At 38.6% G+C, this 26,570-nt stretch overlaps 1 long non-coding RNA gene across 1 annotated transcript in view; it reads right to left on the bottom strand.

The window, feature by feature from the left end:
• Window positions 1-334: 334 nt before the first annotated feature.
• The window catches only part of LOC122178278, a 55,190-nt gene continuing 28,954 nt past the window's right edge, over window positions 335-26,570 (bottom strand). The window contains exons 3-4 of the long non-coding RNA XR_006178266.1: window positions 17,649-17,739; window positions 335-635 (exon numbers count right to left, since the gene is read on the bottom strand). This is a non-coding gene — a long non-coding RNA (uncharacterized LOC122178278). The remainder of the gene's footprint in view (window positions 636-17,648; window positions 17,740-26,570) is intronic.

Here is a 26,570-nt window from a genome sequence, read left to right as displayed (position 1 = left end):
AGAGCTAAGGGTAATCGCAAGAATAAAAGATGCCATATTCTACAGTGCATCTTGGGTTGTCCAAGTAGATACCTGGGAGAGGCGTGTAACTGAATGGCAGATATAAAGCTTACATTCAGAGATGGTCAATGGCTCTTTGAAATTGAATTTCCTCTCAACCAGTCACTCCCAGATGAAGAGAATTGTAAGTATGAGATATGTATCCTGCACGTAGAATGAAAAATTGGGAAATCTTTGTGTTCGGCTCAAGCAGTTCAAGAAAAATTCAATGAGCTAACAGGAAAAAAAAGGAATTACAGCTTAAAGTTTTTCTTTTTCCAAAAACAAACATATCAGCCATGAAATCTCCGATAATCTCCCATTCCCAATCACATGCACTCCAAGTTAAGGTTGTTGGGTTTTTTTGTTTATTTCTTTTTCCCTCTGGATGACAGTTTAAGGACATGTTTCCAAGCCCATCTGTCCCCATATTTGCAGTAATTCTTGTTTGCACGAGCTTTCTGCATGCTGTTCAATTTTCTGGCAGAGAACAGTTCGTTTTCTTTCTGCTGTGGGCTTCCTTTCAGAGAATATGCTGTTTCCCCATCACTTGCAGAGCTGCATCCTTCACAGAAACTTATAGGTGATCAGTATTTCTGAAAAATAACCCAAGCATATAGTTAATAAACTCAAACACTCAATAACTCACAAAGTCCCATCTAGCATAATTCAAGCAGGCATCTAAAAAGAGAACCTGCCAAAGTCAGAGTACAATTTTGGCCTATGAGCTTTGATGACATTATTACCACAGTTTTGTCAACCACTTAATGAATACCACCACGACATTTGCAAACAACACCTCCACTACACATTATTTGAAAACAATGCCTCAAGCCCTAAGCAGCAGCATAATAGATATGGCCTCAAATAATTCTGATGACATCACAACCTCAAGAGTTTGAGACCTCAGTCCTCATGCTGCTTCACAATTCCTGATTTAATAACTTTGTTCTTGAGATTCTCAACTAAAACAAACTTAAGACTTTTTAATTGCACATACAAAAAAAAAAAATCGCAGACCAATGTTGCCTCTCCACTACAAGAACTGACCTATAGCTTTTTACAGAAACCACAGGAGGAAAAAAATCAGACATTATCATATTGGAAAGCCACTCTAACTCCCGTAGAGAAAAATGAATCACCTTCTCTTAGAAATACCAACTGCCAAAAACCCTTTTTAAAATAACAAGTAGCATTTTTATCATCAGATTTTGTAATACTCCATATTTTCCTTCAGTATTGTAGAATATGTTATTTTTTTCAGGACATAAAATCTCTTCTGATGATCATGGATTCCTACATTCTCACAGTGATATGAGATATAATAATAGATCAGATCTATTGATAATATGCTCTGTATGTTGGACAATCAACTGACAGATTTTCAATAAATAATTCAGATTTATTATTTTCTGTTTACTTCCTTTCTTCTTTTATGGTCTGCGCTTTTCGTTCTGTTTTCTTGGGGATTTTTGTGTGTGTTTTTTTTATATTTTTCTGTTCATATTGTAGAACAAAAGACATTAAGTAATTTATTACATTAAGAATGTAGATATCAAGTTTCAACCCCAAAAGAATTCCTACAAGCAATTTAGCTGCATGTTCAAGCTTTTTATTTTCAACATTTTAGGAAGGTTTCTGGAAAAACAGAAGGGTGTTCACATACCAAGAATATTTATCAAAATAAAATGGAATGAGTTTTGAAAAGTAAATTGTACCATAAAGATCTCTCTACAGTAGAACCTACTAGATACTTTACATTCATGAACTTACACTGAGTAATGGACTTGTGTAATTTTCTCCTTTTTTACATACATTTCTATTTCTCTAATTACAGCAGGGTACTCTGCTTTACTACTTAATGTCATATTTTTTTAAACACCCTGTGAGTGTATATATATAGAAATTATTTTTTTTTTTACAACCTTTGCATTTATATCTGCGTTGTAGAGTCCCCAACGCATTCTGTCCATCTTCAACTTGACTGTCTCTTGGCAGAACTTTCCTCTCATCCAGCATTTCAATTTAACAACATTCCTTCCTTGTTGCTAGACCAAAAAAACAGGAGAGCATTGGCTGTTACTTTAGGTTTTACTTTGAAAGGTAGGTTATTATCTATCAGGTTGCCCAGAGAGGTGGTGAATGCCATCTGGAGACACTCAAGGTCAGTCTGGACGAGAGTCTGAGCAGTTATCTAGCTATAGGTAAAAAATATAAATACAAAAATGAGTGCTAACAAAGCACAATATTTCATGTCAGACTCCAGATAACAATAAAGGTTGTCTATCTCTGAAGTAGTTTTACTTAGTCATCTTTCCTACTTCATTTTCTGTAGTTTGAATTTAAATCTTACATTCACAATCTCCAAATGAAAACAAGTCATCGTTCATTTCATGAGAAGTGAAAAAATTATTTACCATGAAGATATGAGAACAGATTCCACAAGGTTCCCTGGTATAAATCTAGCAGACAGCAATACAAAAGGTGACACTTTGTGCTGATGAGGATCAGGGCTTCCTTGACAGATTCTCTTTACAAATCAGAACTCAGAGAGAAGGAGTGGGAAACAATGGGAGAGATCCCAAGAGCACTGAGTTTCATTATCATTTAATGACAAAGATTCACAGCTAAAGTCTTACCTAGTTTTTTGGGTAAAAGCTCTCTGTACTGCGAACTCTGTCTGCTTGGAAAGAAAGGAGCACAGCCACTTGCCTCTAACAAACAAAGACTGCTATAACACAGACAACAATCAGGTAGCACACAGGAACAAAGTCCTGTACAACAGTGTGATGGGAAATCTGACAAGTTTTAGCTATGAAACTTACAACTGTTGCCACACTGTTTGTTTGCATGATGTAAGTTGTGAGGCATGATGTTCAGGGTGCAAATATCCTCCTTCTAGAGCACAAACGAGCACAGATTTCTACGGATGCCATTTTGAAACCACATAACCTTCAGCTAAATAAATAAACACGAAAAGCCTTCAAGTCGATTTCAGTTCTTCTACATCAGATGGACCAACAACACATGCAGTTTAACTGGGCCAAAACTACAGTTTACAAGTTAGCATAACATGGGCATAAATAAGAACTTGGAAACAAATTGGGGAGATGCTGCTGATTCTCCAGAGGAATGAGAGACCTTGTAGAGGGATCAAGATAGCTGGGAGCACTGGGCCATGATCAACAGCACCAAGTTCAACAAAGGTAAATGCCAGGTTCCGAAACTGGGATGAAGCAATCAATGCCTGACACAGGTACAGACCAGAAGATGAGTGGCTGGGGAGTAGCTTAGAAGAAAGAGATCTCAGTGCATGCTGGTGACAGTAGATTCAACATGGCCTTGGTAGCCACAAACCACATTTTGGGATGCATCAAACACAGCACAGAAATTCAGTCAGAAGAGCTGATCCTCCCACTGTATTTAGCCCTACAGCAGCCACATCTTGATTACTGCATGCAGATCTGGTCACTGCAATTCAAAAACAATGTTCAGGTCCTTGAAAGCACCCAGAAATGGGCAAGAAAGTTGATAAAAGATGTGAAAGGTATGTCATGTTGCTCCATAGAGACTAGTGATGTGACAAGGACTGGATGTCTATCTGAGGGAGTAACCTAATCTCCTTTGATATTATCCAGAGAATAATTTCTCCAACATGAGTCATTTCAGACCACAATCAATATCTAATGTACATCAACACAAGCCCTGTCCCAAAAATACCTATTTATTTGCACTGACGATAAAGAGAGCTCAGAGAGAACAAGTTCAGGGCAGAGTTCAATATTATAGATGGTAAAAGTTAGCTGAGATGAATCCCACGCTATGTAATTTCTGGAAGATGTTCTGAAACATGAACTGGCCATAGTTTTTTCTATAGATAGGCAGTCAAAGAAGAAATTGAAGCATGAAACTTGTGACCAGAAGGAGATGACCAGATGACTTCCAGAGATACCTTCTGACAGAAAACATTCTGTGATTCTATCAATTTTATACACCTTAATGAACTCAAATTATATTTCATTTATGGTAGTATATAGAATGCTAAATATTTGAAATTTAGTAGAAGATGCTTATATATATCACAGCGGTACTTTCTCTGGCATTATGACACAATTACTATTGCATACAAATCTGATGTCTGTAAAGAAGACCTGTTCAGACATAATTCTTGCTGGTGACAGGATGAGGGGAAATGGCCTCAAGTTGCATCAGGGGAGGTTTAAGTTGGATATCAGGAAAAACTTCTTCACAGAAAGGGTTGTTAAGCACTGGAATAGGCTTCCCAGAGAGGTGGTCAAGTCATCACCTCTGGATATGTTTAAAACCCACTTGGATGTGGTGCTCAGGGACACGATCTAGTGAAGGGTTGCCAGTTCAGGTAGTATGGTTAGATTGCAGTTGGACTTGATGATCTCTGAGGTCTTTTCTAACCTGAGAAATTCTATGATTCTATGATAATTTGAAAATATGTCTTTCAACAACTTTTTTTAAAAGGTAGCACGTGAAAGCTTTCTGACAATAAAAGATTATTTAAATAAAAAATTCTCAGGCTAAGCCCGAGAGTCTGAAATCCAGAAAAGCCTAATCTCAGAAAAATTATAATTACTACAGAGAGTCTGAAAGACTGTATCACCTTCAACCCCTGGAGTGCCACCAAGGTGAGCAGACACTTCTGGCCTAATTAAGGGTGATATGCATAGCTCTACAAAAAATGAGTTACCCACTTTACTTTTAGCATCCCTGTACATTTACATTCCTACACTGTTTCTTTTTTTCCTTCCCAGGAGAGAGCAGAGGAGAGAAAAGACCTCTACCAGGAGCCAAGGATCTTCAGCCAAGCTCTCTCATTAGCATGAAGCCTAATGCATGAGCTCTTCTGGGAGCAGCCAACTTATAGCTGCTGATTCGTTCTGAGCGATGCCATCAATTCACTGCACATTTTCAAGGAAATTGACACAAGAGAAGCTTTAGGCAAGCAGAGTTACAGAGTTTAATAGAGCCAGAAGGAGCTGCTCTACTGCTCGTCCTATATATTCACCACACCAGACCATGTTAGCAAGCATTACTTTGCCCTTCATACAACCCAGTGACTCCATTTCACCATATGGTGTTGAAAGTCAATCATCCTGTTTGATAATATGATATATTAAACATACAAAATGCCATCACTTCTGTCTAAAGACTGAAGCACAGGGCATACCCAGCAACAGAAAAGACTCTCTGAGGAAAGCCTGGGGGAACTTGAATTTCTAAGAACAAAACCAGATATAGCTATTAGCTTTTAGAAGAAAGCTGTAGCTTTCCTGCATATAAAGAACAGAAAGACTTTCTCCTAAGAGCAGTGCAAGAAATAGAAAACTCCTCTGTCAATGGCTGTGGAATGATACAACTAGTAAAAACTTAAATGATGCATTCCATGTCTTGTCAAATAAGCATATATAAATGAGCATTAAAATACAAATCTAGTATATGCAGATGTCAGTGGTATGAGTTTTAGTAAGCTCATTTCTTCTCATTTCCTCCTTCTCTGTACCCTTACACAGGATTCATTCAGAACTCCTGCTCTATGTCCTACTTCACTGACAATATTTATTAAAAAAAAAAAAAAAAAGCAAGCTCATCACAGTTGAGATGCATTTGGTGTACTGAAAGGATTACAATATATGGGGGAAAGATATCTTAATGATTTTGTCTATTTTAGCAAAAACCTATTCCAAAATTTCTGTTCATAAATGACAGGAATAGACTGCAGCCACTGCTGTGACAGCCAAACGATGGAAATAGACCTCACTCTGCAAATAGCTCTACAGCAGCATTATAGCTGTGGCTGCACAAGGCACACCACAGCGTACCTAGCAGCCCTCTGGCAGGTATCCTATTCCAAGATGTAGATAGTTACCAGTACCTGAGCTGCTGTGTTCAAAGATAGCACAAGCATGTTTAGATACTGGAATTCAACTCACAGCTCTGCCTACAGAACGTCTGTAGGATTAAAGCTCCATAACATCAAGGGTGCAAGAGAAACTTGTCATGTCTAAACACCGAGCAAAGCTACAAAGTCTATGAAGTATTTAATAATCCTACATCAGCATGGGAGATGCTCTCAGGTACATATTATGATGTGACATCATTTTTTACAGTCTGATGATTTTTATGTCTGATTCAAAGAACAGTAGTTCTGTAATACCTTTTTCCAGGACAGAAATATCATTATATGGCTGTTCTGTGAAATATAGGAACATACTTCAATCACTTTTTTATTACTTAGAAATACTGAAATATTGCAGTTTCCAGTCCAAATATTTTATCCTGTAATTCAGGTCTAGATCTGCATTCCAGCATGTCGAAGTATTTTCATTGTTAATCTGACAAATATACTTTAACTAAAATGATTTAAAATGGAGCACTAAAATGGAGTACTGTGTCCAGTTCTGGGCTCCCCAGTACAAAAAAGACAGGGATCTCTTGGAAAGAGTCCAGCGGAGGGCCACAAAGATGGTGAAGGGCCTGGAGCATCTCTCCTATGAAGAAAGGCTGAGTGAACTGGGTCTGTTCAGCCTTGAGAAAAGGAGACTGAGAGGGGACCTGATCCAGGTTTATAAATATCTGAGGTGGGGGGGGCAGAATGGCGAGGCCAGGCTCTTTTCAGTGGTGAGTGGAGACAGGACAAGGGGAAACAGATGGAAACTGCAGCATAGGAAGTTCCGCACAAACATGCGCAAGAACTTCTTTACAGTGAGGTGACGGAGCACTGGAACAGGCTGCCCAGGGAGGTGGTGGAGTCTCCTTCTCTGGAGATGTTCAAGACCTGCCTGGATGCCTACCTGTGTGACCTGCTGTAGGGAACCTGCTTTGGCAGGGGGTTGGACTCGATGATCTCTAGAGGTCCCTTCCAACCCCTACAATTCTGTGACTAGGCGTCAATTGGATACTGATATGGATACTGTCAATTGGTAATACTGATAATTAAATATTTCAAGTAATAGACTTGTACTTCAACAGGCACTTGCAGACTAATTTGCACTTCTGGCAGGCTTCTAGAAACAGTGCATTTAAAGTAGCAGTAACAAAGCAGTTTTGATCCAGACCTTTTCCTTGTCCTTCTTTTACCCTGTGACTTTTTTCATTCATATATTTACGTTTCACCTTAATGAGAGATTTTACCTTTTCAGAAATACTGAGACTATTCCTGGCAGAGGACATGGCTTTGCCTTGCAAAACAATAAAAACATGTCTCACCTCCATGAATTTGTTTTTCAGCATAGTAAGTCATCTTTCCTAGGGCCTAAATTGAGCAGAACTGTTTGGTGATCTTGTTGAAATCAAAACGTTTCACACACATATGGAGGCATCATCAGGAAAGTGTTTTAAAGCCAGCATAGACCAAGAGAGAGCAACTAGTGGAATGTAAGAAATCTTCCTCCATTAAATGGCCCTGGCTGTAAACCAAAAAGCAAAATCACAGCTGTTTCCAAACAGCATTTGGAAGGTTTTTGTCATTTTTTTGTCATGCACTAGAAACAACAAGCATTGGAATGAAAGAAAAACGCAAAACCTTGAACCCAATAAGAATTCATTCTTGCTATCTGAAAGATTGCACATGCACAAAAGTGATTTTTTGGTCTATTTTCATAAATACCAGAGAAGAACTGTCAGAGGCCCATGATGATGCCCACGGACAGATGAATGGAAGGGACAGTGTTCTACCAAATTGCAAATGAAATGCAGTTTAATGACTTCTGCCAGTGAAGAAAATCCTCACATTTAGTTGTGTCTTGAGGCCTACAGCAAGAGCAGAGCAAGGTACAGGGAGTCTATAATGCATGAGAATTTATAGATGTCTGGGGCATCTAATTTTTCCTACTGTTTGAGGAAGGGGGCACGAATGACTGGAATTCCAAAGAATTGAACAAAAACATTTCTAGGAAAACATTTCTGTCCTTACCAGTTGCAGCCTTTATCCCAATAGCACAGTTTTCACCAAAAGCGTCTGGTTTTGAGATTTATGAACAAAGCTACCTACATAAATCTTAATATAACAATTTGTAGTTTTAATGTGACATGACCTCCCTACTTGAGAGACTATTAAATCAGTCTCAGAATGAAACATAAACCTTTCCAAAACTACAAAGCTTACTAGCAGAATGTCTTTTGATAATGAAAGGCATTACTGCTGATTAATATTCTCTATTCTATATTAAGATCATAGAATTTCACAGTGAAATACAAGATAGAAAAAGACTCATAACATATGCACAAATGGTACAAGAGAGATTTCCCCTACTGTTCTTCACAGGATTTTTGTACCTGAAAACCACAGAATCACAGAAACACCAAAGTTGGAAAAGACCCATAAAATCATCCAGTCCAATCATCCACCTATCACCAACAGTTCTCACTAAACCATGTCCCTCAACTCAACATCCAAACGTTCCTTGAACACTTCCAGGGTCGGTGACTCCAGCACCTCCCTGGGCAGCCCATTTCCAAGCAGTATTTCCTAACGTCCAGCCTGAATCTCCCCTGGCACAGCTTGAAGCCATTCCCTCTGGTCCTATCACCAGTTACACGAGAGAAGAGGCCGACTCCCAGCTCACTACAGCCTCCTTTCAGGTAGTTATAGAGAGCAATGAGGCCTCCCCTAAGCCTTCTCTTCTCCAAACTGAACATTTCCAGCTCCTTCAGCCTCTCCTCATATGGCCTGTGTTCCAGACCCCTCACCAGCTTTGTCGCCCTTCTTTGAACCCGCTCCAGGGCCTCAATGTCTTTCTTGCAGTGAGGGGCCCAAAACTGGACACAGAACTCGAGGCATGGCCTCACCAGAGCTGAGTACAGGGGGACAATCACTGCCCTGTTCCCGCTGGCATCACTGTTTCTATGCAAGCCAGGCTGCCCTTGGCCTTCTTGGCCACCCGGGCACACTGCTGGCTCACGTTCAGCTGAGCATCAATCAATACCTCCAGGCCCATTTCCTCTACACAGTCTTCCAGCCACTCTGCTCCAAGCCTGTAGCATTGCCTGGGGTTGTTATCGCTAAAGTGCAGAACCAGCATTTGGCCTTGTTGAACCTCATCCCATTGGCTTCAGCCCAGCTATCCAACCTGTCCAGATCCCTCTGTAGGGACTCGCTACCCCAAGGCAGATCGACACTTCCAACTTGGTGTCATCTGCAAACTTACTGAGGGTGCACTCAATGCCCTCATCCAAGTCATCAGTAAAGATATTGAAGAGGACAGGCACAAATATTGAACTGAAACAAGGCTGGCTACAAGAAGACTAGCTATCCGTACTCCATTCTAGAATTCTTCTTCACTAAAATGCCTTTATGTACAACAGTGGAACACAAACTGTGTTATACAGTTTGAAGGGAGGTTGGAATTAGAAAAATTTTAAGGTCCTTTCCAACCAAAACTTTTGCTTTTCACAAATCCATGCCTAGCATACAGGGCACCCCAGTATGTGTTAGCCCAGAGAAAAAAAAAAAACTGCCATGTCTTTCACACTTATCTTACTCTGTCCTGTGCCAAAACTCCATGAAGGGAAGCCACACAATAATTTTGCCAACCAGAAAGGGAAATTGTAAAACTGTACAAGTCAAACATTTTCTACAAATATATCTAGCTAGCAGGAATTCTTAGTTTTAGTAAGTATTTATGTAGTTTTTATTGTGCTTTTTAGAAGGGAGAAAACTGGAAAAAATATACATTGGAGGCTTCATAAAATCTACTTCATAGCAATTTGGTTGATTGTTCAGGAACACAGTCACAGAAAATGAGCAGAAATTCCAACTCAGAGTCACTCTTGGGCTTCTGCTATCATTATTAGCACCATCACCATTACTGCAGTAGCATCTACAATCAAGTCACTCACAGAATCACAGAATTGTAGGGGTTGGAAGGGACCTCCAGAGATCATCGAGTCCAACCCCCTGCCAAAGCAGGTTCCCTACAGCAGGTCGCACAGGTAGGCATCCAGGCAGGTCTTGAACATCTCCAGAGAAGGAGACTCCACCACCTCCCTGGGCAGCCTGTTCCAGTGCTCCGTCACCTCACTGTAAAGAAGTTCTTGCGCATGTTTGTGCGGAACTTCCTATGCTGCAGTTTCCAGCCATTTCCCCTTGTCCTGTCTCCACTCACCACTGAAAAGAGACTGGCCTCACCACTATGGCCCCCACACCTTAGATATTTATAAACCTGGATCAGGTCCCCCCTTAGTCTTCTTTTCTCAAGGCTGAACAGACCCAGTTCACTCAGCCTTTCTTCATAGGAGAGATGCTCCAGGCCCTTCACCATCTTTGTGGCCCTCCGCTGGACTCTTTCCAAGAGATCCCTGTCTTTTTTGTACTGGGGAGCCCAGAACTGGACACAGTACTCCAGGTGAGGCCTTACCAGGGCAGAGTAGAGAGGGAGGATCACCTCCCTCGACCTGCTGGACATGCTCTTTTTAATGCACCCCAGGATGCCATTGGCCTTTTTGGCCACAAGGGCACACTGCTGGCTCATGGTCAACCTGTCGTCCACCAGGACACCCAGGTCCCTCTCTGCAGAGCTCCCCTCCAGCAGGTCATCCCCCAACCTGTGCATGGAATTATTCCTCCCCAGATGCAAGACTCTACACTTGCTTTTGTTAAACCTCATCCGGTTTTTTTCTGCCCAGCTCTCCAGCCTATCCAGGTCTTGCTGAATGGCAGCACAGCCTTCAGGCGTGCCAGCCAATCCTCCCAACTTCGTATCATCAGCAAACTTGCTGAGGGTGGCCACTATCCCCTCATCAAGGTCATTGATGAAGATGTTGAACAAGACCGGACCCAGCACCGACCCCTGAGGAACACCGCTAGTTACAGGCCTCCAACCGGACTCTGCACCGCCAACAACGACCCTCTGCGCTCTGCCAGTCAGCCAGTTCTCAACCCACCTCACTGTCCACTCATCTATCCCACACTTCCTCAGCTTTGTTATAAGGATGTCGTGGGGGACAGTACCAAATGCCTTGCTGAAATCAAGGTAGACTACATCCACTGCTCTCCCCCCATCCACCCAGCCAGAGACAACATCATAGAAGGCTACCAGGTTGGTCAAGCACTACCTCCCCCTGGTGAACCCGTGCTGACTACTCCTGATAACATCCTTTTCTCCCAGTTGTCTGGAGATGGCATCCAGCACAAGCTGTTCTTTCACCTTTCCAGGGACAGAGGTGAGGCTAACAGGCCTACAATTTGCTGTGCAGTGCACCGTATCAATACAGAAAAATAAAAAGAGCCCCACAAAACTTCCAGTTCTAACTTAAAAGCATCCTTTGATGCTTTGAAAAGCATCTCAGTTCCCTTCAGTCATTATCTCTCACTGCTCTCAGAATGAGATTATGGAACACTTTTCATTTGCAGCGTGCCCTGCATTTTTTAGATAAAGTTGCAGTTTCACAAGATAACAGACAGGAGCTATATAACAATACTCAAAAATCAGGAGGTACCATAGCACCCAGGTGAATGCTTTCTATTTGTTCACCCCTCACCAAGAAACAGCACTCTGGACCTTGATGAGGAGAAAGAATTATGTATCTTCAGTCCAAATAGGAAAGAGCTTCACATCATAAATACAGTCAACAAAGAAACTTCTTGATGTCAAAAGCTACTATGCATTTGACACTGTGTTAAGTTCCCTCATAGGATATTAAATGGGGATTTCATGATCCCTTATCTAATATAGCAAAAATTCCATTTAAGACCATTCCCAAACAAACTATGACTTCCCATTACATTTATTACCCCTCCCAATACAATTCAGTTCCCAATTACTCTTTCTTTAGTCTCTAATCCCCTAATTAGAAAGCTCTCAGAGGGAAACCTGCGCAATATAGAAATTGATTTTACAAAATTATTCACTTTACACAAGCTTTAATTAACAAACTTGTTAGTCCAGCAAATAACCTGTTACTATGCCTATATCACTATGCCTATATCACTAACTAAAACAAGGAAAACTGCACTACTTCACAAATTCACTGTTTTGATATGTTTTTGAGTGTATCAGTATCTCCTTTACTTTAAGAATTCATATTTATTCTTTGAGGACACAGCCAAGTCTTAGTTTTTTTATGGGTTTTTATTTTTGCCAGGTGAATTAAATAACAATCAAGCAACAAATGCTGTCTCACACGTCTTTCCTCTCCTAGTGCACTGTTTGACATCGTAAATATTCCATTTCCTAACTGTTTACTGCTGAAGTTTACAAAGAATATCCTTTTATTAATTTGTGTGTGCATCTGTATATGTGTGTTGGTTTATCATTTTCACTGTTCGTAGCATACCATTCAATTACTTTCACTAGATACAGATATTTTTGAGAGAAGCAAGAAACAATGACTTTTAAAACAGAAAATCCCTCTGCTGATCATCAAAGTTCTGCTATAAACAGCCATCTTCAGGAACTCCCAAAGAAAGAACTGCCTTTATAGTGGAAAACACGAGCTGACCCAAATACAAGCGAGACCAGTAAATTTCTCTCTAATTCATGTGGGTAAAACAGGCATTAAAGCGTGTTCGTGAAGAAGTTCTAAAAAAACTTGCATAAAGGTTGCCCAGAATATACATGCTTTCATCTACAGTCCCTCCCCTTCACTTTCTGCTAGGATATCCAGCTGGGAATGGTGGTCAGGCCTTGGGTTACAAAAACCTAAGCATAAAATGCACTTATAAAATTTCTCCCATCTCCATTCCAAAAGCTTTGTTCAGCCCCTAGCAGCAGATTGTACCTTAAAAATATAATCAAACATCAAGATACTCATTTCCTAACATAAATAACAAACAGAATGGATAGGAAAAACACTGTAATGCTTCACTTAAGCTTTTTCCAACCAACAGCACAGGAGCAATTTGATTTAAATCCAATCTTGCTGGATTCAATCAAGTCACAAAAGAGCAAAGCTGTTGCAAAATCACAGCCTGACACCTTTTACAATTTTGAACGGCATCATAACATTCAGTTAACAGTTAAGCTTTTTTTTTGCCAAGAGGTATTAGAAGCAGGACGTATGGGGATATGGAAAGCTAGGATCCCAGTGAGGGAAAAAAAAAAAAAAAAACAACTGGTTATTACTTTTAGAAATAACAGGTTGAGGATACATAGAACAAGAGCTGACATGCATAATCTTATCTTCAGTAAAGGGTACTGACTAGCTCTACCTAATTACTTCCATTCATGTACCTTAAGCTTCTCCTGGCACTTATCCCAGGCTCTAACCAGCTCATGCTAAGAAATTCACATTTAAAATCTTCAATAATTCAGCTTCTCAATTAGTCAGCCAATCAATTATTCAGCTATTGATCTGCCTCTCGTGGAAAATAAAACTTTAATGGATGGACAGTTTACCTTTCACAACCAAGAGCTTGAGTTGCTGATTACAGCTTAGGTTTGGTATCTGTCCAAACACAGCTCTCTGAAACAAAAAATAAAACAAAACAAAACAAAACAAAAAAATATAGCCTTTTTTTTTTCTTTTTTTTTTTTTCCTTTGAGTTCCTAGGTTAGGCCCCTTATAGTTCCAGATAATTAGAAACATCTGTAAGTTTCTTAATCTTTGTCATCAAAAGTAACAATAAAGGTGATGCTTATCTACCTCATTTTCTTCTTGCATGGGAAATGATTAGGACTGAAATGCTGTTTTGTGCTGGAGATAATTAAACACTCTCCTATGAAAGCTATAATGGATTTTTTTCCCTTTTTCTTATGAGCTCTTTTCTTCCAATCTACACCTCACTTTCTAAACCTGCTGCCCACCAGATCCTCATCCCTCCACTCTCACTGACCATTAAAAGACTTTCTTTTAACCTCCTCCCACAAGACCAACTTTGCAGCTTTCTACAAGAACTATGCTTGCTTCTGACTAGTTCCTACTGCTAGACTGGCATCCCAAAGTGCTCAGACTTTGTTACCCAACTTGGCTAACCAAGTTCATCTCAGGATACAGAAATTATCTTGCACTTACATTCCAACTTCTGTGCTGCTTAACACTGCCACCACCAGTTTCATATCCTCTTGTCAACAACAAAAAGGAAAGCAGAGCCAGCGACTGACAAGGTAGCATAGCTTTACATATTTTTAAAATCAGACCTTTTTCTCACTGTCATTGTCACTAATGTTCTATTCTATTCCATTTCTGAAAGGGAAACAAGATGTAAAAACAAAGGAGAATACAAACTTTTCAAAAGGGTTATCACAGCATTATCAGTTTTATGAGAAGAGGACTACAGAAAAAAATGCCATGGAAGAGTATCATGGAGAAGTCTCGGCCAGTAGTCCCCTTGAACAAAGATTGCCACTCCAGTACAGGTGCTAAAATAATCCACACAGGGCAAGTTGACTGGAGTTCCTCTTACAGCTCTGAACAGAGTTACATAGTTCTCACTGTATTTACAAGTGCCCAACCTCACTTGGGGTTCAGCCTGCATAACTTCAACCTTTACTGATTTTGTCATAGAGTGATGAAAGATCTGAGAAGGATCTACTCTGGGGAAGGAGCATGGGGAGTTCATGCAACTTATATGATGTATGTTACATAAATATACACATCCATGAACGAGTTTAGCTTCATTGTAAGGTATTTTTACATAGGTACAGGAAACGTAACAGCCATTGCTTTGAGTGCTGCAAAATGCTACTTACTCCACAACATAGACAAGTTACTGAATCTATCTGTCTTGAAAATTAGTTGTCAATGCAGTGTAGCATTTCTAATCAGTAATTTGTAGTTTATTGTCCTATTAAATTGTAACACTATCTAGCACTAGAACAAGAATAGAAACTATGTCACTTAAAGCAAAACTGAAAAAAGGATCAGCTATCCAATTTTGAATTTATGTACAAAATGTCAATTTGTACAGATAAATATTTTTTTCTATTCAAGCACAAACATTCAGATAATAAATCAATTTCAGCATGAAAGAAAGGATTTATTTCACCATATTATTGGAAAATATTCGCTGAAGAGAAAAAAGATGGGTTGTTTTAAATTAATGCTGATAGAACTTGAATAACAAATCTGACAAAGGTAGCAAATTAGATACTTTAAATAGGCATTCAATAATTGAAGTACCCTGAGGAATAATTACAGGCTATATTAAGAGACAAGGTTTAAATTCATAAAGCTAAGAATACATGTCATAAATTGTCAAAGACACACTGAATGAGTCCTAAATTCCTTTGCATCTATTCCTACCCCACACATCTCTTTCTTATTATCTAAGTTCAAAGAACAACCAAGTACTTTCACCCTAAACTAATATATATATATTTTAAGATATTTGGAAAAGCACAAACACGCACACAACCTGAGAAATGAGCATCAGCAAAACTACCATGAGAGACACGCTACACCTTTATGCATCGACAGCTGGGACGGGCCTTCACCAGAGTCACGCTGCCCAGAAACATACCTTTGTGGCAAATAGAAAACAGATGAATGGAAGAAGATGCTCCTTATGCAGTTTCTTCTAACTATCATGTTAATCATGCTAAATTGCTGGAATGCTAGTGTGTCTCCCAGCACATACAATCACAAGTACCATCTCTGAAACATACATATCCTGTCAGGGGATCACCTTGCTGGAAGGCAGGCAGCAGTCCTCTCCCTCATCTCTTCCAGCTTAGACAAGGCATTCACCCCAAAATCTCTGTAGAAACAATGACATAGCACAAGGTGTTTTGTCTGACTCTGGATGTCTCTGCTCTCACTAAACTGGGGTTTCCTTCTCCCAGATGTCCCTATTTTTCCACAGGCTGTAGTCACTAATTTCACTATCTTTGTATCCCCCAGACATTCTCTCCAACGAGACTGCTTAAAGAATTATCCAGGCAGAATTAGTCTGGATGTTTCCAGTTTCTTTTCAGCAATATCTTTGTAAAGAGGTACAGACCAACACTATGTCAAGTGGAAACTGAACATCTCACAATGGTTTTATTTTCATGGAAAAAAAACACATTTGAGGAATATATGAAAAGCATAAGAAGAAAGGAAAATACAGTCCATTATCATTACTATTTAGTGGCAAACCACTAACTACATAGTTTATTGCTTTGAGAAACTAAAGATCTTTTCACTCTGCAGTTAAATAGCTCCAATCTTACAACAGTTAAAGCTAAAGTATATGACAGCAAAAAGGAGAATATAACAGGAAAACAAAAAAGAAAAAAGAAAAGTGAGCATAGAAATTATTTCAATTTACATTAAAACTAGCTATCATTTTACATGGCTAAACCCTAGCGCTAACAAATCTGAAAATAAAATTGTTAGCAGGGGCACTTATTCCTGTATCTGGTGTCCTAAAAATCTTAGCCTGAAATAGAAGCAAGGAGAATCTTAAAGTCCACATAACATTTAAGATAATTTTAGGTGACTCTGAAAGTCAGATTATTTCTATGTGGACCTGACACACATATTTTTAGATAGAAATGCAAGCCACCCAGATGGAATATTTTGACCTATAGTTCAATCCAACCATACCACACACAGAAAAATACACCTATTGAGGATGCACAGAATAGAGCAATAGCAGCACTTTACAGAATACTGTGACCACAGTTATTTTGATTTATTTGGCTTGAAAGAAGGCAGTGCATCTTCCCAGAGTTATGTATCTTTTTACTCTGGTATTCTTTATTTTATTCTCTCCAAAGACTCACATTCCAGCTCATGCTGGAACTTCTGTTCTCGGCCTAATAATTATTTGTGTTAATCAGTCTAATAATTATCACTGGAATGAAATTTCTTGTTTTCACGACATTTTCCCTTTGAGGTACAAATGACAAATTATAAATACAGCACTATTTAAGTAATTAACAGGAAGTTATATTTCACCTGATGTGAAATTTCTTTCCTTAGCTTTTTTTTCTTTTTTCCTTTCTTTTTGCTCCTTGTCCTTTTGAGGAAGAATAAGGTTTTCATATACAATGAAACACTCGGGTAATATTGCCATCAGATCAGGTACATCAGGTACAACAGCACACTGCTGTACTCGGAGTGCACTATACAGCTCACTAACTACCTGAAACACTATACATATTCATCTCCAATAATTTCAAGCATGGCTGTCACACACTTTTATTCTACTGTATATTTTAGAGCCATACCTAATCTAAGATTATATTGGTCTACAACTAAAGCAAGATTTTCTCCTACTATGTTCAACAGACATTGAATGTATTGAGATCATATAATGACTATGATGCTAATCATCATAATTTCACATGCTATGAGACCTACCTATGGTTTGCTAATATGTTACTAATCAAAGGATAGAAAATACTTCAACCCAGAGCCAGTATAATAGAATCATAGAATCACCAAGGTTGGAAAAGACCTCCAAGATCATCCAGTTCAACCTTCCACCTTCCACCTACCACCACAAAACCACTTAGTACCACATCTAAACATTTATTGAACACCTCCAGGGATGGTGATTCAACCACTTCCCTATGCAGCCCATTCCAGTGCCTGACCACTCTTCTGGAGAATAAATATTTTCTAATATCCAACCTGACCCTCCCCTGGTGCAACTTGAGGTCATTCTCTATCACCTATCACTACTTAATGCAGGAGAAGAGACTGACACTCACCTTGCCACAGCCTCCTTTCAGGCAGCTGTAGAGAGCAATAACGTCTCCTCCAAGCCTCCTCTTCTCTGGTATGATTGGAGTACTTTTCCCACTACGGAAAAAAATCAAAGTCTTTGTATACGGGATTCTCTACACACAGTTATTTTGCTTTTACATGTCTCTGTTCAATCAGTGGATCCCTGAGCTACTCTGATAAATATATATCAGAAAGCAGAGTGCTTTGGGTGACAAAACGCCTTCTTAAGCCATGCCTGCCTCTGAGAAGTTTAAGACAGGAAAGCTATTTCCTCAAGCCTTCAACTGAACCAGGTATCAGAGATTATTCCTTCCTAAGAAACTGCTGCTAAACTCAGACATCAGACATACATCTGTAACCACTGAAGTCAAAATGCAACATTCTCTCTACACGTTATCTTGGATGTTTATCTCAAGGCCCAATGGGTATAAACATGAGCAAGTCTTACAACTTATCCCCCACCTTACCTACTCCAAGCAACCCACATCTGTGCACACAGAACCTCTCAAAATAACTTATTCACATCTAAATACACATGTAACCAGTAAAGAATATACATAGACAAGCAAAGAAACAGATTAACCTGGCAGACCTCTGGGGAAAAAAAGGCTCTTTTCTCTGGCCAGATACATGAGCCACCACTTCCTCAGCAAATCTAAGAGTTTCCTCCCACACTACGTTTATTTTTTGTTCTTTTAATTCTTTCCTGTGGCTCAGTTTGAAATGCCTTCTACTGTGTGCTTGGCAGCCATTCTTTTGCTGTCCAGATGCTTTCTCTTGCCATTAACACTGAGACGACTTTTCTATCAATGGATAAAATTTACAAGCTCATTACAAGCAAAATTACAGGCAGTCTTCCTGCTCAAGAGGAACAGCCTTGAATTATGATTTCCAAAGTAGCATCTTCCACAAACAATGAATGCAGTTTCACATTTCCTCTTGGCAAGGTTGGTATATCCAATCTCTGTTAATTGCTTCCTGTAGATACAACTCTAAATAATAATTTGTACCAAAATAAATAAATAAATAAATAAATAAATAAATAAATAAATAAATGCTGATTATTTTAGGTAAATTCTCCTCTGTTTAAATTAGCTATTGGGAAACAACCTGAGACACAGCATAGTAGTAGAACCTTACCGTTATCTTCTTCTGTTGAATATAGCAGTTTTTCTTTCAGATATCTAATTCATCTGTACATGACAGCAGGCATAGGTAAAATTACACAGAAGTATCCATTCAAAACAGTTAATTTCTTAGCCTAGAAGTGAATAAGTTAAATGTCCTGAAAAGACTTAGAGCTGCCCAATGTAAGCAACACTAATCTGAGAGATTTTTCTCAAGTACATATTTTGTCAATATCTAATCTAGTTTGAAGCTGCAAAACTCAGACTCGAGAGTAAACATGAGCAAATAACCGAAGTGGAATGTGCCAGACACTAAAGGACCTAGGAAGAAGCTGATAAATTATTCATACCCAAAACAAATATATCAATATTAAACACCTAAATAGGTTGCACTTAGTGAATAAAGCAACTGGTTAAAGTTAGAATATTTAAGATCTGGCTCTGGCTATATCTTGTTGGATGTGCTTCCTATGTCCCAGCCTTTCTAGACCACTTCCAGGATAGGATTCTGTTTAAAACTACTGCATTTTCACATGCAAATCCATAAATTAACACCATGGAAAGCCAAAAATTTACCAGCCCAGATTATACACATGCACAATTAGTATAAAGGTTACTCAAGAGACCACCCAACCTCCTATCTTCCCATTCCTAAGTTGCTATGGCCTTCTTTATCTTACCAGTATACCCCTTGCTTCTGTCTCTCATTATCTGAAGGAAGTATTACCACCTACATCTTTGTAAGGGCACAAACCAAAAACACAAAAATGTGTGTGATGAATCAAATTTCTGCCTGCTACCATTTTATTTCTGGTTTTCATTAGGATGGAACAAGAATAGCCAACAGAGATTTACTCCATTTTAAATGCAGGAACATATGATATCGAGTGAAAAATACAGTTAAGTGATTAACACTTCTCAGTACAGGGTGAGACAAATCTCCCAGTGGTGCATTGCTTCACAGGATCTCTGTTGCAACCTGCCTCCCCAACTTAAAACAATGGTGACACCAGACTGATTTCTATCCATTTTATAACTAAAATCAATTCCTTCCCTACTTGCCAACCCATTCCCTTAACATACAGTAAAACAGAACTAAATTCAATCCAACTACTTCTTTTTGATGACTGACCTGAATACAAATGCCAAGGCAGGCAATGTATGAGCCTGGGAAGTTTTGCCAATATAAATATACAGAGCATTAGACACAAGCTTAATATTAAATTATGGTGACATTGGTTGGATATATAGAAGTAGAAGGCATGAGTCAGAAAAAACACCTTTCTAAGCAAGTGCTGAAACTTTTTCACCTAACAGACAAACCGACAAGCTGTCAAATGAAAATTAATTAGTTAATTAATCTCTGGGAAGTTATATTCCCTAATTCAATTCTGCTTTTGGATGATGAGCCCCAGATAAATACAAAGCTACACATTCACCTCTTGCCTTCTGAGTGACTTTCATTCAGCTCTGGTTTAGGTTCTGTAGTGCAATGCTACTGTGGTGATGTGGCGTTTTTTTTTGTTATTGTTGTTTGATTAAATTCATTACTCCTCCATCACTTAACAACAGCTAGATATTCCATCTTTTTCCCAGTGGGAAATACCAAAAGTGCTTAAAGACATCATTTTTGATAAGCATCTTTTTGAAAGCTACTATTCTTGAGGGGATGGACTGTCAAACAGCAATTTCTTACTTTTATAAAAATAAATCACAGAGGTGTGTTTTTGTTTTGTTTTGTTTTGTTTTGTTTTGTTTTTGTAAGAGAAAAACAGAATTCACATTTTATTTAGTACTTGCAAATCCATTACATTTTGTATGTTGATTAATTTCTACACTCAGTACATTTTCACAAGACTTTGACCTCCAAACTCATATAGATATTTGCTGCATGAAGAGATCTGAGATTTACATAACTACATATTTTAAGAGTTAAAAAAAATACTATAAACAATAACACAAAATTTCGTGGAATTAAAAATGATAAAAGCCCACGTCTCTTAATTACTTACCATTATGTTTCTGTATTGTTTAAATGAGGACAGCAAAGGTCAGCTCCTGCCCCCATTAGAAACTAGAGGAATCTTGGCACTTGTGTTAGTGAAATTACAAGCAATTGTCTAATTCTTTCTATATTTAGATTTTTATGTTGAAAGCCAGTGGTATCCATCCAATGACATGCCATCTTTAGTGCCTTCAGCTCCATTTGACATCAATATACTTGAAAAGCATCTGCATCTTTTTTTTTTTTTTTCCTTTTATGGCCTCTTTCAAATGCAGAAATCACAAAGAATCTGAAGGGACAGACCACACACTGCACATTAATCAAGGTGCTGTAAGCAGAAACAACCCTCATTCTAAAAGATCTGTGGTTAATAACGTCTAAAGCACTCCAAACATTCAGCTTTTGCAAATTAATTTAATAGGAATGTCAATGCAATAAAAATAGTAGGTTACCTCTGATTCATGCTAATCGTATAAAAGTCACGCACTTTGCTCTCACATATGGTTAGCAGCCTACGGTAACTGTTCCAACTCTCAGCAATGAGTTTATTTTATACTTCATTTTGCATACGAACACAAAAATCCATTAGACTGATTCCAGACCACCAGACTCGGGAATCTTATCAAATCACAGCTGATGATCTGAGTGATACAGTCAGCATAGTAAACACGCAAAAACTGTCAGCTTGGGAAACAGCCACCTGGAAAGATAATATCACTTCATCCTGCCTTTTTCCACCTTTTGTGCTCAGTCTTTTTCATGCCCAACTATCTACCAGCATGAGCACCAGCATGAACACCAACGAACTCTCACCTTGCTCGGGCTTTCAGAGTTGATGCATATCAACAAGTTTTACAGACAGGGAGATACAGTACAGAGGTCTGTTCCTCCAGTTATGGGAAAGAGCAGACTTACATAATTGGTCTGTATATGTCTCAAACTGAGCAGTCTTTGTAAAAATGCAGAAGTACCTAGTCCAGCAGTAAGTTTTTTCTACTTGGGAAGAGAAGGATGGTGTTTTCTGGTTTTACACTGATACAATCATCTCCTGATTGTCTCTAAGTAACAAAAGATATTAGACAGCAAATAATAATAATAAATATATTTAAATTCATTGGAATTAGATACTTGCAGTTAAAACTTCAAGGAAAAACAGCAGATGTACCATCTCAGATACAATTCTCTAACAGCACAAATCACAAGTGGAGAGGGAACCAGTACACAGCATATCTTTGGATTCCACAGTTCACTCAAAGAATGGCTGAGGATAGCAAGGAGCTTTGTAGATTGTCCAGTGCAAACCCCCACTCAAAGCAAGACCAGTTACAACAGGTTGCTCAGGGCAGTGTCCAATCAGGTTTTGAATATCTCCAAGAATTAATACCCCACAGCCTCTCTGAGCAGCCTGTGCTGATGTTTTACCACCTTCATAATAAAAGGTTTGTTGGTTTTTTTTAATGTTGGAATGTAATTGAATGTCTTTCAGTTCATGCCTATTGCCTCCTGCCCTGCTACTGGGAAGAACCTGGTCACCTTCACTTACATCAGATATTAAGACATGCTGATGATGTTCATCCTGAACCTTCTCTTCATCGGGCTGAGTAGTCCCAGTTCTCAGCCTCTGCTTTTATTACAGATGCTCCAATTCCTTAATCATCTTTGTGGTCTTTTGCTGGATTTGCTCCAATATATCCATGACTAACACAGCCCAGCCTGCTACTGCCCTTCTTTGCTGCAAGAGCACACTGCAGCCTCATGTTCAACTTCCTGCATAACAGGACTACAAGACATTTCCCTACAGAACTGATTCCAGCATAGTTGGCCTACAGCATTTACTGTCACATGGTGTTATTCCTTCCAAGATTAAAAAAAAAATACTGCTTTTCTGTTTTCTTGACCTTCACAATGTTCCTATCAGTCTACTTCTCTAGTCTGTTCTAGTCCCTCTGAATAGCAGCTCTCTGAATAGCAGCCCTCAGCATATTGGCCATTTCCCTCAAACTGATGCTGCCCACAAAATGCTGAGTGCATTTTGTCCTGTCACCTAGGCTGTAAATGGAAATATTCAACAGTATGGATCCCAGCAACTGAAACTTGAGGGACACTGCTACTTGCTGTCTGGTAGCTGGACTTTGCATCACTGAACAGGACTCTTTGAGCCCAGCAGTCCAGCCAATTCACACCTTTTATTGTTCCTTATGTATCACACTAAATACAATTTGTAATAAAAATATTAACTATTAGAGATGATTCCACTGTCTGGAAAAAAAAAAATAGAAGTGAGCTAGCAATATAAAAATTATAAAGGCAGTTATCTGGGTGATCCAATTAGAATTATTATCACATGCAAAGGAGTAACAAGACTGTTTTGGAATATACCTCCAATATAATGATAGCCTATATTTTATGGAAAACTGGTCTTAAATTTGTATGAAATATGTATTTCTCTAACATGTTCAACGTGTTGATAAAATGTCTTGGAAGCATTGTGATAAAATATTTAGTTGTTTCACATGATGATGAAATAATAGCACAATGCCAATGCACAATTGAGCTGAACAGTGTGTGGACTGTTTTATGGACAGGTCTCAGCAATAATTATAAATGTCAAAACACTATGTTGTGAGAATCTTTTTGCCAGCACTGGCATGGATTACTTCTGAACTGACCACGAGTCCTCATGCAAGCCCATGTCCTTATGAATAACTCAGAAGAAAAGATCCATTTATTGCTGATATAATTTGCAGCTGACAAAAGGGCAACAGAGTGCAAATGAATTGTGACGACAAATCAAATTGATTTGAATGGCTTTGGTGAGATAGGTTCATCTAAGAAATATCAATTTTAATACAGCCAAATAAAAATCTAGTTAAAAAGAACATATGCCAAAGCACATGATAAATGGAGGACTGTAATTTCAAATTTAGAAGGAGCTAGGGGTAGATTACTGACTGAACTGTAGTTCCAAGTACAATGCTATGATAAATGTAGCTATCCACATTGCAAGTGAATAATTGGAAATGACTTCAGAAAAAAACTACAAGAAAGATACAAGTTCAGAAAATATGCAACTATGACTAAGCAATTTAATCTATCTAAGAGAACGTTTAATTAATCCCCTCAATCAGAGCAGAGAGGCATTACTGCCAGGAAGACTCTTCTAATAGAAATGTCAGCATAATGAACATTAACTAGAAATTTGGATTAGAAACCAGGCATATAATTGCAACAAGGGCAAATAACTTCCTAGGAAAGCCTACTAGAAATGCACATAACCATATATTCTATGTAAATCAAGACAAGATATTTTTCTGCAGAATATGACATGCAGGTTTTTGTTCGTTTGTTTGTTTGTTTTCTTTTGTTCTTTTGTTTTTTTAATCACAGGCTTCTTGCAGGAATTAAGCAAAGTTTTACATCCTGAATCATAGAGGAGCTCAAGGCATATGTTCCCTTTTGGCCTTACAAACCTGTAAATCTGAAGTCACGCTTGAGGTCAGTGACAAAATGAGCATATCACCACAGTTCAAAAATTTATGCCCAAACCAATATTTCTTCTCAGTCAAGAAGCTATGTGACGTATTGTGTTCGCAAGAGATGAACTGTTCTGACATAGGTAATGTTTTCACTTTTGTTTTCTTCTGTTTAATATTTAGCCAGAACTAAACATCTGAGAGCAGGTTCAATGCAGTCATTAACCTTGCATGCAACCACGATTCTGTCTGGCTGCTGTAAGCAGTTCACATCAGTCACACTCAGGTGTGACTCTGGTATCAGTATAATTGCCTTTTGACTCAGAACTTGATACTATACTTATCTCAGCTCTTTTTTTTCTAAAGTGACATCTAACTGTGAAACATACACAGCCCATAGAAATTCAGTCAACAGCATTTCTAGTCCTAGCTCTCGTTCGCTGTATTACTGAAAACAGATTTTAATAACAGTATATTCTAGGCCAATTTTCCAGACAGATTCTTGCTTAAAACTGGCAATGCCAGATTCCCATAATGATTCTACTGGTACAAACACAAAATAGTTCTAATTTTATATATACTTTTAACATCAGCTTTGTGCAAGTTTGTGCAGTTATTTTGCCTTTGCCTCTGTAAGCATCATGGCTATTTCTTCTTTGACAGGGAGCCATTTCTCACGTGCTATGTGAGAATTGTGGAATTTTGCACTTCCATAACATACTACAATTGTACTGCAACAAACTCCTTCCTATTCCTAGTTAATATTTTCAGTACAAAGGTAGATTGGTTGCACAGTCATTAATTTGGAAGAATCTTTATTATGTCAAGTGTAGTCCCCATCTCCTTGCATAATGTCTAGCATGCTCATTTGTAATTTAAGAATACCTGGGATTTACTAGCAATCAGCATCATTATTCACCTGTAAAATTACTACCTGTCAAATGGCATGGCTTGTGGAAAACTGGTAAATGCTGACCATCCAGCAAAGCTGATCACTGAAACTATTTGTCTAGAGAACATATTTTCTGACTATATGTAGGCAAGCTTTGTTCAAGTTGTTTTCTTTTTTTTAATTTTACCTAGGAAATTGCAGGTCATGATGAGTAATTGGAACCACTTCGCTATGTCCTTCTACTTTATCTGGATGTATTATGTCTCAAGTCACATGAACTGTATGCTAACCTCACCCTAGTACCCCAACATCATGTCTTAGCATCTGTTGCTTTCCCTGTGTTCTGAACTGAGTGTTGGAACTGGAGCCAAGCCTGGAAGCTATAATTAGCACCATTAAGTCTTCTGAAAACAGACAAGTTGTGATATTATTGTTCAAGAGCGCTTTGCATCAAGAAAGTGATGTGGAGTCTCATTTATTACCATGGTAAATGGGCTTTCAGCTGTATGGCTGAATATTGCCTCTTACAGCTTGTTTCAGTCATTTAAAATGGGACAGAGTATTACAAAGTTGATCATTCAACTAGAAATCAGGACAATATAGTCTTCTTTTCGTTTATAACCAATCATTTAAGATCCCAATAAATGTTCACTTCTGTATCAATTCAGGACCTCGTTTCTGAGCTAAGTGTAAGAAACTGTGAGTAGTTTGGGGTCATAGAAACACAAAGCATAAGAATTAAATCGGTCTTTAATATTCTGAATCAGGGTAATTTCAGAATAACTGGAGAGAAGCATTATGAATATATCGTCTTATTTTTAGCTTTTATGTACTGCTAATGTAGAAATAATCCTTCTAGACTTCTCACACTGTTTATTTTAGCAGTTCTATGAAAAGTCATCTATTACCAAAATAACCCCCAGCAAGTCCAGTTTCAATGCAAACCTTGAGCAATCAGGTTTCCTTCCTTAGCAGAAATATATCCATAGCATGAGTTAAGGGTAAACCTCCATTAAAATGCACTCCCATCATCCACCATTTTCTCTTTGAGTCAGAGAACTGCATGTACAGTACATTCTGCTGTTTCTTCAGCTGCACCCATGCTGTTGATTCTCCCACAAGAAAAGTTTTCGAGAGTACCAAGCTGTTGTTATGACTCATAGTAAACACCAACGCAAAGAAAGCAGCCCAGTGCTCTTCTCTCATTTCACTCACACACATTCAGTTAGAAGGGAAAAAAAAAAAAAAAAAAAAAGAGAGAGAGAGAGAAAGGAGAAAATAAAAAAGATACAGTTCTTACAAGCTTCTTAGTCCATGGTGAGAAAAGAGAAAGCTGAAGAGAACTAGACAAGAGACAAATAAAAATACCATAGCAATTCAACACATGGCGAGGAGGTGGAGTGGGATAA

The sequence above is a fragment of the Lagopus leucura genome, unplaced genomic scaffold (genome assembly GCF_019238085.1).
Source record: "Lagopus leucura isolate 7727_CA_CO unplaced genomic scaffold, USGS_WTPT01 Super-Scaffold_100001, whole genome shotgun sequence".
NCBI classification, from domain to species: domain Eukaryota; kingdom Metazoa; phylum Chordata; class Aves; order Galliformes; family Phasianidae; genus Lagopus; species Lagopus leucura.
This window is presented reverse-complemented; position numbering and strand designations above follow the sequence as displayed.